The following is a 13,616-nucleotide window of genomic DNA, read 5'->3' as shown; positions in this document are numbered from 1 at the left end:
AGCTTACTATTGGGCTGCAGACTGCTGCTCAGCACACATGGTTAGCCTCCCCCAAAACATCTGCAGATTTAATGGCACAGAGATAAGTATCTCTACTTTTGAGTAAGAGATGTCAAACACAACTAAGGCATAAAGCAAAGCTTAAAAATTTACAGAAGCTTATCATTAATGACAAAGTCTAGTAACTAATGAGTTTGGACCAAGCCCCATATGCCAGAATAGAAGTTAACTTTTGAAAAGTGGTGTATCAAGGTTATCCTTTCCTGGGAAGAGAAACGTCCATTAAGTGCAGATTCCTGCCAGAAGCAGAAGTGCTAAACACACATACATTAGCTTTAGCAAATAACAGCATAGGAAATCACAGCAAAACTCTTTTGTCCATGAAAATATAGCAACAGGGTCTACATTTGCAGCAAGGGCATATCTGTTGAAAAATTAAATTTGTTGTAAAGCAATTGACAAAAGAAATGATGAGATTAAAAAAAGGTAAGACAGAAAGCTGAAGGCTGATGCTACCACGCTCTCTTTCAACAGCAACTGGAATAAATAACCCATTCAGAAAGCAGTGAGGGCAATTTATTTCCAGAGATACAAAAATCATTTGTGTTGTTTTTGTTTGTTTTTTTATTGTTTATTTAGTTTTGAGAGAGAGAGAGAGAGAGAGCGAGCGAGCAGGGGAGGGGCAGAGAGAGGGAGACACAGAATCTGAAGCAGGCTCCAGGCTCTGAACTGTCAGCACAGAGCCCGATGCAGGGCTCAAACCCACAGACTGTGAGATCATGACCTAGGCTGAAGTTGGACGCTTAATGGACTGAGCCACTCAGACGGCCCTGTTTGTTTTTTGTTTTGTTTTGTTTTTTGAGAGAGAGCAAGTGCAAGCCGGGGAGGGGCAAAGAGAGAGGGAGAGAGAATCCCAACCAGGCTCCAGACTGTCAGTGCAAAGCCCAACACAGGGGTCGATCTCACAACTACGAGATCATGACCTGAGCAGAAATCAAGAGTCAGTTAAGAGTCGGATGCTTAACCAACTGCGCCACCCAAGCACCCTAACATTTGTATTCTTTTACTCAATCCCAGGAAATAATGTTATTATTAATGATAGGTAACATTTACTAAGTGCTTACCACTTTCTATGAAATCTTGCTTAATCCTAACAACCTATGAAAAGGTACTATTTTCCTCATCTAAGAAATAAGGAAATTGAGCCAAAATGTAAATAAATAAATAAGCAACTTAAAGGCCTCATAGGAAGTGTCAAAGGCAAGACTCAAACATAGGTTTGATGTACTAAGGCCATACCCTTACCCACCATACCAAACACTACTGTTAATACTATATTATCACCATCAGCAGGGAGGTTTGCAACATGAAGAAATTTCTTCAATCATTAAAAATAACAATTATTAATATGATATGTAATGGCCAGTAACACCTACAAGGTAAAGTGATAACAGAGGCCACTAATTTGCATCTGTGCTACAATTACAGCTATGGAAAAGCTATGTTCTAGAAGGTAACAGAGTTGTTCAAGAGTCTGTGGAGGGAGTTTCCATTTTTCAACTCCCAAAATAGTAAGCACAGATCTTAACAGTTTTAAGGCAACAACAGATAAGAACAAAGGAGTAAAGAACGTGTTTCTGGTATCCCTTTGCCACACAGCACAGATTTTCTCTTGCAGAAAAAGAAGAAAAACTATTATGTCACTATATATTTTCCATAGTAGCAGCCAGACTGGGACTCAGGAGACCTCAATTTTCATTTGGGGTTCTTGAAACAATTCCAAAAGATAAACAGATTTAATCTTTCTTCTGGCCTTATCTCCTAGTTTCTGCAACTTTCATCAAAAAGCAACAAAAAAGTGGTAAACTGAAAAAAGCATCTCCTGGGGTATCAAAGACCAGGGTCTTAGAAGCATGAAAAAGAAATCTGAAACCCTGGGGCACCTAGGCGGCTAAGTCGGTTAAGCGTCTGACTTCGGCTCACGTCACAATCTCATGATTGGTGGATATGAGCCCCACACGAGTGGAGAGCATGTGCTGTCAGCACTCTAGAACTTGGAGCCTACTCTGATTCTCACTCTCCCTCTCTCTCTGCCCCTCCCCCACTCACATTTTTTCTGTCTCAAAAATAAAACATTAAAAAAATTAAAAAAGAAAAGAACCAGAAATTTTGAAGACAGAAGGAACTTTTACATAGCTCTGATAAATCCAAAGATTAGCAAAACCTTTGTCCATGAAAGAAACAAAAATTTGACATAGCTCATACAGACACTGGAAATCAATATGATTCTGAGTTAGTCAATATATAGATCCAACCCTCTTTATTTTTAAAATTTTTAAAAAAATATTTACTTTTGAAAGAGAGAGAGAGCGAGCGCACACGTGCACGAGCAGGCAAGGGACAGAGAGGGAGACACATAACCCAAAGCAGGCTTCAGGCTCTGAGCTGTCAGCACAGAGCCCGACGCAGGGCTCAAACTCATGAACTGGAAGATCATGACCTGAGCAGAAGAGACACTTAACCGATTGAACCACCCAGGTGCCCGAGATCTAACCCTCTTTATAAAATAAGCATGTTTTGGGGCAGCTGGGTGGCTCAGTCGGTTGAGTGTCTGACTTAAGCTCAAGTCATGATCTTGTGGTTCGTGAGTTGGAGCCCTACATCGGGCTCCGTGCTGACAGCTCAGAGCCTGAAGCCTGCTTCAGATTCTGTGTCTCTCTCTTCCTCTGCCCCTCCCCTGCTTGTACTGTCTCTGTCTCTCAAAAATAAACAAACATTAAAAAAAAAAGAGCACACTGCATTTAAATAAGCATGTTTTAGGTGAAATATATATATAATATCCATTAAAACAGAGTTCTTTATTAGAAATAAAAATATATATAAATATGCACCAAAATAGTTTTTAATTTTTTTCATGTTTTTATTTATTTCTGAGAGAGAGAGAGAGACAGCATGAGCAGGGGAGGGTCAGAAAGAGAGGGAGATACAGAATCCGAAGCAGTCTCCAGGCTTTGAGCTAGCTGTCAGCACAGAGCCCGACACGGGGCTCGAACCCATGAACTGTGAGATCATGACCTGAGCCGAAGTCAGTCGCTTAACTGACTGAGCCACCAAGGCAACCCCCAAAATAGTTTTTAGAAACCACTTGTTACCAATTCGACCTTGACAAACATAATGGGAGTTCTTCAAATAATGGTAAAAACAGAAAACCATAATCATACTATAATAAAGAAAAACTTGAGATGTCTGGCTGGTTTTGTCAGTTGGAGCATGCGACTGTTGGGTGGATTGAGAGTTCAAGCCCCGTGTTGGGTATGAAGATTACTTAAAAATAATCTTTAAAAAATAATAAAAATTTAAGTAACTAAAGTAGTGAAATCATTCTCTACTAAGTAAAACTGATTTTATATTATTAAACATTAACAAAACACAAATCTGACATTAATTCAATACAAGATACTGTTTGCCGGCACTTTTTATATGGTTTTCCCTCTCCTACTTTTTAACAAAATCCTTTAAGTCCACAGTTTTTAACTTTTTTGAGTCCACACCCCCACCGAGAATCTGATCAAAGTTAGGAACTATAAGTTGGCAGCTGGGGGCCGAGGGGAATACCACGCAAAAGAACACACGCCCCAAATCTCAGAAGAGTCATGGTCCTTTAAGAGATCCCAGGACCAAAGGCCAAGAACACTTGCTCTAAAAAAGAATTCCAAACCTAAACAGAAAATCAGAGGCTACCTCTAAATTCTTCTTGGTGTTATCAGTTATACTGTAACAAGCTACTACCACTGAAATCAATTACAGATTTGTTCCTGCAAAGGTAAGCTTATGGAGACCATAAGTATTGCTTGTTAATCATTTCCACCTGGCTGCCACAATGAATTTTTTTGTATCTCCCTACCACAACATAAATACAAAGCTAAAAGGAACCTCAGGTCCAACCACTACTTACATCCAATGGAAGTTATGCCATCATCAAAAATGTTACCAAACTGGTATGGCATAGAAAATGTTTGTGATAATACGTTAACTTTAAAAAACACACATAAACTCAGGTCTATATATAAAATACAATTAAAACTATGTTCACAAAATAAATTTATCTCCAAAAGAAATACATCAAAATTTAAAAGCAACTGAGTATTGAAAGCATTATTTTTTTCCCTACTTCTTAAATTTTCCAAAATTAAAAAATACACTTCAAAAAATTAACAAAGTGACAACTAGGGGCGCTTGGGTGGCTCGGTTTCAGCTCAAGTCATGATCTCACAGTTCGTGAGTTCAAACCCTACATCGGGTTCTGTGCTGCAAGCACAGAGCCCGCTTGGAATTTCTCTCGCCTCTTTCTCTTCCCCTCTCCAGCTTGCGCTCTCTCTCTCTTCCTCAAAATAAATAAATAAACATTAAAAAAATTAAAGTGACAACTGAAATTATACTTGATAAAAAGACAATTTATAGATTTTTCCCATTAGCTCTTAAGCTATTTTTGAAAGGACTAAGCAATATATTGAACATGAGGATGAAAAATAAAAACAATCTATGTAAGAAATGAATAACAGCTAGGTTACTGTGTGACACTTTTTTCCTCACTGGCACACCAATATTGTCTTAATTCTCCTAAATCACTTATTGCAATAGATTATCCAAAAGGTTTCAGAATAAATTAACTTGGCTTTGATAATCATGTTATCTATATTACACAGAGCTGTAATAATTACCTTTCCAAAGTTATGGAGACTTCTGGGAAAAAAAGTATTTCAGGAGGCTACACTGGTAAGTTAACACTGGTTAACCCAAACTGAAAATGAGACCTATGTTTAAATACAATCAATTATAATAAAATTTTAAAAAAAGAAATGGAGTCTTAATACCTTAGACAATACTCAACTATCAATGTTAGAGAGCCTTTAAACTATTTCATTACTTCAGAGCCACATGAGAAAACAGTTCCTGGAGTACAGTACCTCATAAAAATTAAGAAGCTAGAAAAAAGCATCTTTCCACTAACTCAACAAGGCATGTTTTCTCCACAAATATGCCAATTAAACATTTTAAGATCAAGGATAAGAGGTAAATTCATTAAAAGTAACAACAGATATAATTTTTAGTCTTGCCAAGTATAGTGTTAAAAGCAGATATTTTCTGTAATTGATAACATAAAATAACATAGAAGTAAAACAAAATCACAATAGGTTAATTTCCAGTCAAAACAGTAATACCATCTGTTTCTCCTACTCCCCCAGGCCCTTGTCGTTTAAACAATCTACAGAGTGGTAGTTTTGTTCTTAATGTTTAAATAAAATTGGGAGTACTACTGTCTAATGATATAAGCAAGATATTCAACCCTGGTGTAAAGAAATTAATGAGGCATGTCAACCGTAAAATACAATTATTTAAGCGCGAGAGAATACTATATAGTAAACCAAACTTGGTAAAAGTAGGGTTATAAGACATCCACAACTCCTCCCAAACCCCATTTCCACCCTCATAACTTTTAAATATGAAAACTCCCTTAAAAGTAAGCAAAGAACTATAACCAGGACCCATGTCAGAGATCAATCCATCTAAGTCCTTCTTCATATACCCCATACATTTACAATGGGCTTTGCTGTTTACAAAACCTTTTACCTACACTACCTCTTAGGTCATTACAAATAACCTGTGAGGTCAGCAAGGGTGGTTGGGTTTTTTTTTTTTTTTTAATAGAAAACAGAAAGGCCAATAATCTGGCTTATAGTGAAACCAGACCTAGAAACCAAGACTCCTGCCTTCAATTCTGAAGCTCTTTCCACTATACATAACACTAACCCTTCTGTAATATAGTAAAGCCTTCTATAAAACATCTGGCTGGATTCCAAGCCAGCAGTCCCAGACTGAATTGGACTCTATATAGCAAACAGTGTAAATAGTGAGGGTTTAATGCAATTACTGGCATGGAGGCATACACCTTTTTAAAAGTGAAGAATCAGTCGATTTTAAGTTGGTTTAATAGTGTATACATGGTGGTGGAAGCAAACAGAACACTATTCTAAAAAGTCAAAATGAAAATACTACAGATATGCAAGTTTTTCAATAGCTAACAGAAGTAGTGGTAAGCAATACAGGGAATAGGAAAAAAGGAGACAAAGAATGGATAATTAAAAAAACAGTGTAAAAAGAAACTGTATATTTTTATTTCTAGGCAATTAAAATGAAGGGCTTCTGTCTCTTCTTTCCCCCATAAGTAACTATGAGACTTTAGAACATCAGGCTATGTAATGATAAGAGAGGTAGAAGAGGATTTTATTTAGCCACCAAATGAATCCCTGCCAAAATTTCTGGCTCTGGAATAAAAAATCCTAAGTCATATTTCTACATCAGCTGCTGTTAACATACAGTTTGAGTTAACCAGTTATTTTCAGCTTTCAATTCTCACATTTGTAAAATCAAACAACCCTACTTAAACTATTTTCTTTTCTATTTTTTTTTCTTTTAAGATTTATTTATTTTGAGAGAGAGGGAGGGAGGGGCAGAAAGAGAGGGAGGGAAGAAATCCCAAGCAGGCTCCACACTCTCAGAGACAAGCTCAATGCAGGGCTTGAACCCACGAACCGTGAGGTCATGACCTGAGCCAAAATGAAGAAGGGGACACTCATCCAAGTCACCCAGACACCCCAACTTAAAATATTTTCTAATGACCTTGGAAGAAACAATGCCTGCAAAAGTAGTGAACATTTTAATTCCCATTATCTACTGCAAAAATAAATATTACTCAAACATCTTATATGTTCACAGTACTAAGCTAGGCTACAAGTGCAGAGAAAGTAATGGTCTTTACAACCTAAATCAATAAGGCACAGAGAAATGCTTAACTAATAATGATTATGATTACATAACAAAATTGAGGCATCCCAGAGAAAGAGTTTTCATAGGAGTTGAGCTAAACACAGCAGAGAATAAAGTTGGATTCGATCAAGATACAAAATAAAAATAGTCATTAAGTTTAGACAGGCAGAGAAGAGCCAAGTAGGCTGCAATATCCTTTGGATTCCCAAAGCACATCACTCATCCATTATTGGATTTAACACACTATAAGATGGTTTGTCATCCCCACTTAGGCTGTAAATTCCTCTATGACAGAGACCTTGTTCAATTCATTTTTCTATCCCTAATCCCTAGCAGAGGGCCTGGCACAAAGAAGATAACCAACACATTTTTTCTGAACAGGCAAGGACAAGATTCCTTATTTAAATTACTGTATTTTAACCTACACTATTTTGTGCACATAATTCACTGTCTCTCAACTCCAGGACCACCACTCTAGACTCTGCTCTATGGTGATAGGGCTGAGACTGTACAACTGTATCCCATGGACTCTTCTGCCAGCTCTTCCAGGGAGCTGCCTGTTAGGCTTTGACAGTGGAGGTAGTAAAAGGAGACTGGAAAGCAGGAAGAGGGGTGAGAGGACTTCCTTCCAGTTCCTGGCAGCAGCAATTGCAGCCCCTCACCCTTGCAGGAGCAACTGGTTCCAGACTCCAGCTTCTTTGGGTACTTTTGGGTACTTCTAGAACCTGCTCAGCAGCTGAACAAAGATAACCTTCTCAAAGGTTCAGAACCAGGCCAATGGAATCTCCTTTCTGAGCTCTTAAATTGATTATACCGTAATGTTGTTCTCTTTTGCTCTTACAACCATCTAACCAACTCCCTATATTAAATCATCTCTGTTGAAATTCTTACTGAAGTCTCTGTTTTTTCTACCCAGGACTAATATACTGTCAAACATAGTGATTCCAACTGCTCTCCTTTGAGAGATCTTGCTGCTTCACTGAAGGGGAAAAGTAAGGAAAATTTGGTGTTATTCCTAGAGATCAAACCTATTCTATAATAGATAACTCAAAACCCTTTAAATTTGTTGCGGGGCGCCTAGTCGACTCTTGATCAAGGTTGTGAGTTCCAGCCCCACGTTAGGGATAGAGATTACTTAAAATCTTTAAAAACAACAACAACAACAAAACAAAAACTGTTGAGTTGCAGCATAAAAATCACTTATCTTTTGTGACTTAAACTATACAACTTGGAGGGGAGTCTGGGTGGCTGAGTCCGCTGAACATCTGACTTCAGCTCAGGTCATGATCAAGGGTCAGCTCATGAGTTCGAGTTCCGTGTCAGGCTCTTTGAGCCTAGAGCCTGCTTCAGACTGTGTCTCCCTCTTTCTATCTCTGTCTCTCACAAAAATAAACATTAAAAGTAATTTTAAACTGTCCAACTTATAAAGAAAAAAGAGAGAAAGAAATATTTAAATAATGCAGGCTGTTGCAAGCACACACAACCACCTTTTACTAGAGCACATATCCTAGGGAAAATGTGAGATGGTAGAGCTGATGTGCTGTTGTTCTTCAAAGGTCTCAGGTCCCACAAGCCTTTCCTCGTGTAAGCATAATACCATGCTGAATGTGATTCTTATAATAAATAAATACATTATGGGGGGCACCTGGCTGGCTCACTCAATGGAGCATGCAACTCTTGATCTTAGGGTCATGAGCTCAAATCCCACGCTGGACAGTTTACTTAAAAAAACAAGAATATTTCTTAAAATAAATACATGTTTTTGCTGTTGTTCAACATGACCCCTAAATGCAAGCTAACTACTTTATCTAGTGTTCAACAAGAGAAACAGCAATCTGTTCTAAATACTAAAGCTGAGCTGAATGTACTGGTATAGTGTTCTCCCTTCCCGAAAGCTCTTCAAGCATTTTTTTTTTAAACGAAGTGTGACTTTCATTTTACGCACCGACTGTAGAATCTAACCCCTTCATAAAATACAACTCCACTCTATACAGAGAAGACAAGAAGAAATCCACCTTGCAGAAAGAGTCCGTAATCAACACACCTGTTGAAAATAAATGACCAAAGGCTTTGAGAAATTTTCATATGGTCTGTTACTTCACTTAATGTCATTAGACAATTTAATCTGAAGTTAATTTCAAAAATGTTTCATTATTGTACTTATTTTTTTAATTATGAAAAAATGGCAGCTATGTAGAAGTAGCAAACATGTTGTTACTCCATCTCTAAACGAAATGCGAGAAAGCAAATTCAAGCAACAGCAGTCCTTCTCAGACTTTAGTCATGTACATCGCTGCTGAGCTTTCAACAGGAATATCCCTAGGCCCAGACAGATTATACTAGTCCACTTTAGGTGCCTGACATCTATAAGACAAAAGAGAAGTGAAAAGAATTTTAAAGTTAAAAGTCCATGGCCAGTTCCACTGGAGTTCCTCCACAGAGCATAAAACTGGATAGTGGACCACCTTCCCCCCCTTACAATCTACATCTATAAAGTCAGTCATAGTCATTACCCAGCTCCTGCTACAGACATACTAACACCAGCTTCTACTTAAGTACCAAGAGTCCGAATACCACAGTCAGTGTATCCACGTAAAATCAACCAAAATGGATTCCTTACAAGAAACACCAAAGGACCCATCTGACACATTAGGTGGAAGACTAGGGGTGAGGGGGGGATAAAGGAATATCCTGACCTACAGAGAGGGAATGGACAGGACAAATATACCTTGTGCCCCCAAATTATATGGGGATCTACTCAGTTAAATGCAAAATAAATATTCAATAAGTTACTATGGTAACTAAGATCTCAGAGAAATGGAAAAAAATGAATAAGTTAAATAACTGATGTCTAACGACAATGTCTTCACATCATGTGTAATAAACACTAATTAGTCAAGTGTAGGTCTGTATGTGGGCAGAATGTGCATAATCTCACAGTATTTTTCTTTTTAAAAAAATGGCAAACTGTGATGCTTGTTTAGTTTCTCCAGACTTAATAAACGATTGCTACAAAATTATGAGGTACTTGAAGTCATACTAAAAATGTGTCCATAACTTTAATAAAGTGTATTTTGATATCAATTCACCTCTCTTGCTGGAATTATGTTTCTTTGCTTAATGTACAGAAACTGTCACTAAAACCTACATTATTCATCAGACCTGCATCACCTTTACTCCAAAGACCACATAATATAAACACAAATCATGAATAAATCAGATTAAAGAGATAGACCTGACACTACACACTGAAGGTCAGTAATTGAAAAATGAAATTCCTAAGATGTTTGCTGACCTGCTGTACACAGTATCTATGTCTACAAAAACCTGGGAGCTAGCTGTCCTGACCTGCTGTACACCGTATCTATGTCTACAAAAACCTGGGAGCTAGCTGTCTGGGTATTCAACACTGGCAGAGGAAAAACTCAACATTCTCAGAATGTCTCAGTATTTTCAATGTCTGCATTGTCCACATAATGTTAGTGGCTCTAATTTGAAATTTTTCTGTGTAGCACATTTGAGGACCACTGGCATATTTTTAAAATACTCAGACAAGCCTACTGAGGCAGTTTTCCTTCATAAAATTCTCCATTTCACTCTCACACCTACTATAATTAACCTCAAATGTGGATTCCGCAAGGGTACCTGGAGGAAAGAACTCAAATCCGCAGAAAAAGTGAGGGGCCATATTTGCTGTGCTATCCCTGGAAAATGGAGTCTTATGTAACTACCTACTATTTTACTAAAAAGCACGGTTAAATGTACAATCAAGATTTAAGATACCTGTTGACTGCGACAAATAGAAATTTCAGGGGGAAAAAGAATAGCTGAAAGTCCTATTGCTGCCATTTAAATTCTTCGTAAATCAAACGGTCATGATTATTCACCGTTAAGAACCTAGATCTGACACCAATCTAAGTTACTAAAAAATTCAACAACTATACCCTAGTTCAAGTGGGGAAAGTAGATTATCTACCAATTACACTAAGTATTCTAGCTTACCGTCTTGGAACTCACCAAAAGTAGATTATGTAATGCAAATCACTCATACGTTAGTTTTAAACATAATTCTCAGTCTAAAACACTAAAGCCATGCCTCAATTATTTTTAGTTTTTAAAAGGAAAGCGTATTACCAAAACACTGAATGCAAACCTATCCTTTTCATAGCAAATAAATTTCTTCACACACCTCAAGGAAACCTATCATTTTTCAACACATTTCACCCCTTAAAGGCACACGTTCTCAAACTTCTGACAGCCAAGCAGCACGCACCCAAAAAGGCTTGAAGGAGATAAGACTATAAAATCATTACGGTCTTAACGGGCAAATAATCGCCAATGAATCTCGAAGTTTCAAAGACGAATTTTTACTAACAGTGTCTCTGGAAACAAGGAGGCTACTTCTATAGGAGGGAAAAGACCCTGACAACCGGGGCTACCGCTCCCCGGCGACACCCGGTACCAAAGAGCTCAGCGTCAACGACAGGGTTCAAAACGCGAAGCTTCCATCAGAAACAAACCAAGACACCCCCTCCCCCCACGACTCTCCTCCGGGGCAACCTCGCGGTTTTAGAAAGCAGCAACAGATACTCCCGGGGAAGGCAGGCGGCACTCCAGGAATGTTTTCACCATGAGGGGTCTCTCCACAGCCCACAAGGTACCCCGACGCCGAGGAGCGCCTCCATACCCGAACCCCGACTCCAGCACCGCGGGGGGATAGGGGGCATTTTGCACAAAGCGCCCCTACCCCACCCCCACGGTGCAAACACATGCCCCCGGCAGCGAGGGGGAAGCCCGGAGGAAAAACCCTACATTCCACGCCGCTGGCCTCCGAAGAGGGGGCCGCAGAGAGGCTGGGGCCCCCGCCCCGGGAGGCGAGGGGGCCGCACCGCAGCCCCGGTCTCCGCGCNGCCGCACAATATGGCGAGCCTCGGCTTCCGCAATGGAGCTCGGGAAATACAACAGGGGCCGCTCAATATTCATGAGAGACTGAGGGGAAGCCGGCTCGGCCAGCGCTGCGGGGAGGGCGGGAAGGAGCGAGCGAGCAAGGGNGGGCAACGCCCGGATGTCGACGGCGCCGCCTCGTCCTCGTGTTTCTGGCTCCTTGAGCTCTCCTGCCCCCCCTGCCTCGGCCCACCCATTGCACCTCCTTGACCGGCTGCTGGGGTTTGGGCTCAGAGTTCTGCTCTCCGGGACTGCCTCCTGTTCTTACACGCATCCCGCTACCCGGTAGAAATCCTCGTTAGACCTACAGCTCCAGAACTTCACCTGAACTTTGGCATCCTGTCTCCCCGTTTAACAAACACACACCATCCTGGCCCACTGAACCTACAAGATCTAATTATTCCAGGGAAAATGACCTTCTATTCTAGAACTATATTGTTGGACGTCTGTAAGTATTCTGATTGTTTTCATCAGCTCTAGTATCCCTTGCTGCTCCTTTCTTCCTACCCCCTTCGCCCCTTCCAGTATTCTCTTCTGAACTTGAAAGTATAAGAAGAGATTAAATAGATGTAATTATTTCCGAAACACAACCAATTAGTCTACCAAAAAAATTACATAAAATGTGAATAATCTATAAGCTGAAGAAACAAGTGAGAGTTCCCTGACCTCAAGGTGCATCATTGGTGAGATGACCTGTTCTCTTGAAGATAACCAACAATATCAGATAGTAATGCAAAGGCATTTGTGGCGTAAAGAAATGGACCACACTGGGAATTGGCTATAAACAAACTAACTGTATGTCTCTAACTGTATGACAAGTAAATTGCATAACTCTCTGGACTTCATTTCCTAAGGAACTAGGATTTAAGTAGGGCTGTGGCAGATAGTTTGGGATGGGTAGAAAGAGAACAGGTGCCAAAATATTAAAGACAATCCATTACCTTTCCTACCTAGCAATCCATTAAAGTAAACGAGGGAAACGAGTAACACATGACTCTTTTTCAGTGACTTGAAAACTTTCACCTACTATCTGTAGATTTAAATAAGAAATGATCATTCTTAGGAGCCTTGCTGGTTCAGGTGATAGAGCTTATGCAACTCTTGATCTTGGGGCTGTGAGTTGGAGCCCTATGTTAAGTGTGGAGCCCGCTCTTTTAAATGACAATTCTCAGACTCTACAAAGCCTTCCAAGGTCAAAGAAATCAAAATACAAACAGTCCCCAAGTTACAATCCCACATAGGACTTTTCAACCTAACAATGGTTGAAAGTGTTACTATTCAGCAGAAGCCATAATTCAGATTTTGGATTTTGATCGTTTCCTGGGCTAGCTGTATGTGGCAGAATACTCTTGTGAGGCTGGGCAGCAACAGTGAGCCACAACTTCCAGTCAGCCGCTTGATCAGGAGGGTAAACAGCTGATCCACTTACAATCACTTTGTACCTATATACAACCATTCTATTTTTCACTTCCAGTACAATATTCAATTACATGAGATATTCAACACTTTAAAATGGGCTTTGTGTTAGATGATTTTGCCCAACTGTAGCTAATATAAGTGTTCTGAGCATGTTTAAGGTAGGCTAAGCTAACTATGATGTTTGTTCAGTTGGTTAGGTGTATTACATGGATTCTTTAAAATGTTTTTTATATTTATTTTTGAGAGACAGCGTGAGCAGGGGGTCAGAGAGAGAGGGAGACACAGAATCTGAAGCAGGCTCCAGGCTCTGAGCTAGCTGTCAGCACAGAGCCCGACGCAGGACTCGAACCCATGAACCATGAGATCATGACCTGAGCCAAAGTCGGACGCTCAACCGACTGAGCCACCCAGGCGTCCCTACATGG

General features: G+C 39.7%; 1 protein-coding gene across 4 annotated transcripts in view; it reads right to left on the bottom strand.

Annotated features, from left to right (window-relative positions):
- Positions 1 to 13,616, bottom strand: part of RNF2 (ring finger protein 2) — a 102,106-nt gene that overhangs the window by 34,660 nt on the left and 53,830 nt on the right. Inside the window, exon 1 of one of the 4 annotated variants that reach the window (XM_077763265.1) lies at positions 12,097 to 12,150. The exons of 2 other annotated variants lie outside the window; for them this stretch is intronic. The gene's annotated coding sequence lies outside the window, so the exon portion shown is untranslated. Of the gene's footprint in view, positions 1 to 12,096; positions 12,151 to 13,616 lie in introns of those variants that run through there. One more of the 4 variants, XM_077763267.1, reaches the window with a different exon arrangement.

This window comes from Crocuta crocuta, unplaced genomic scaffold (genome assembly GCF_008692635.1).
Source record: "Crocuta crocuta isolate KB4526 unplaced genomic scaffold, BGI_CrCroc_1.0 scaffold3, whole genome shotgun sequence".
Taxonomy (NCBI): domain Eukaryota; kingdom Metazoa; phylum Chordata; class Mammalia; order Carnivora; family Hyaenidae; genus Crocuta; species Crocuta crocuta.
This window is presented reverse-complemented; position numbering and strand designations above follow the sequence as displayed.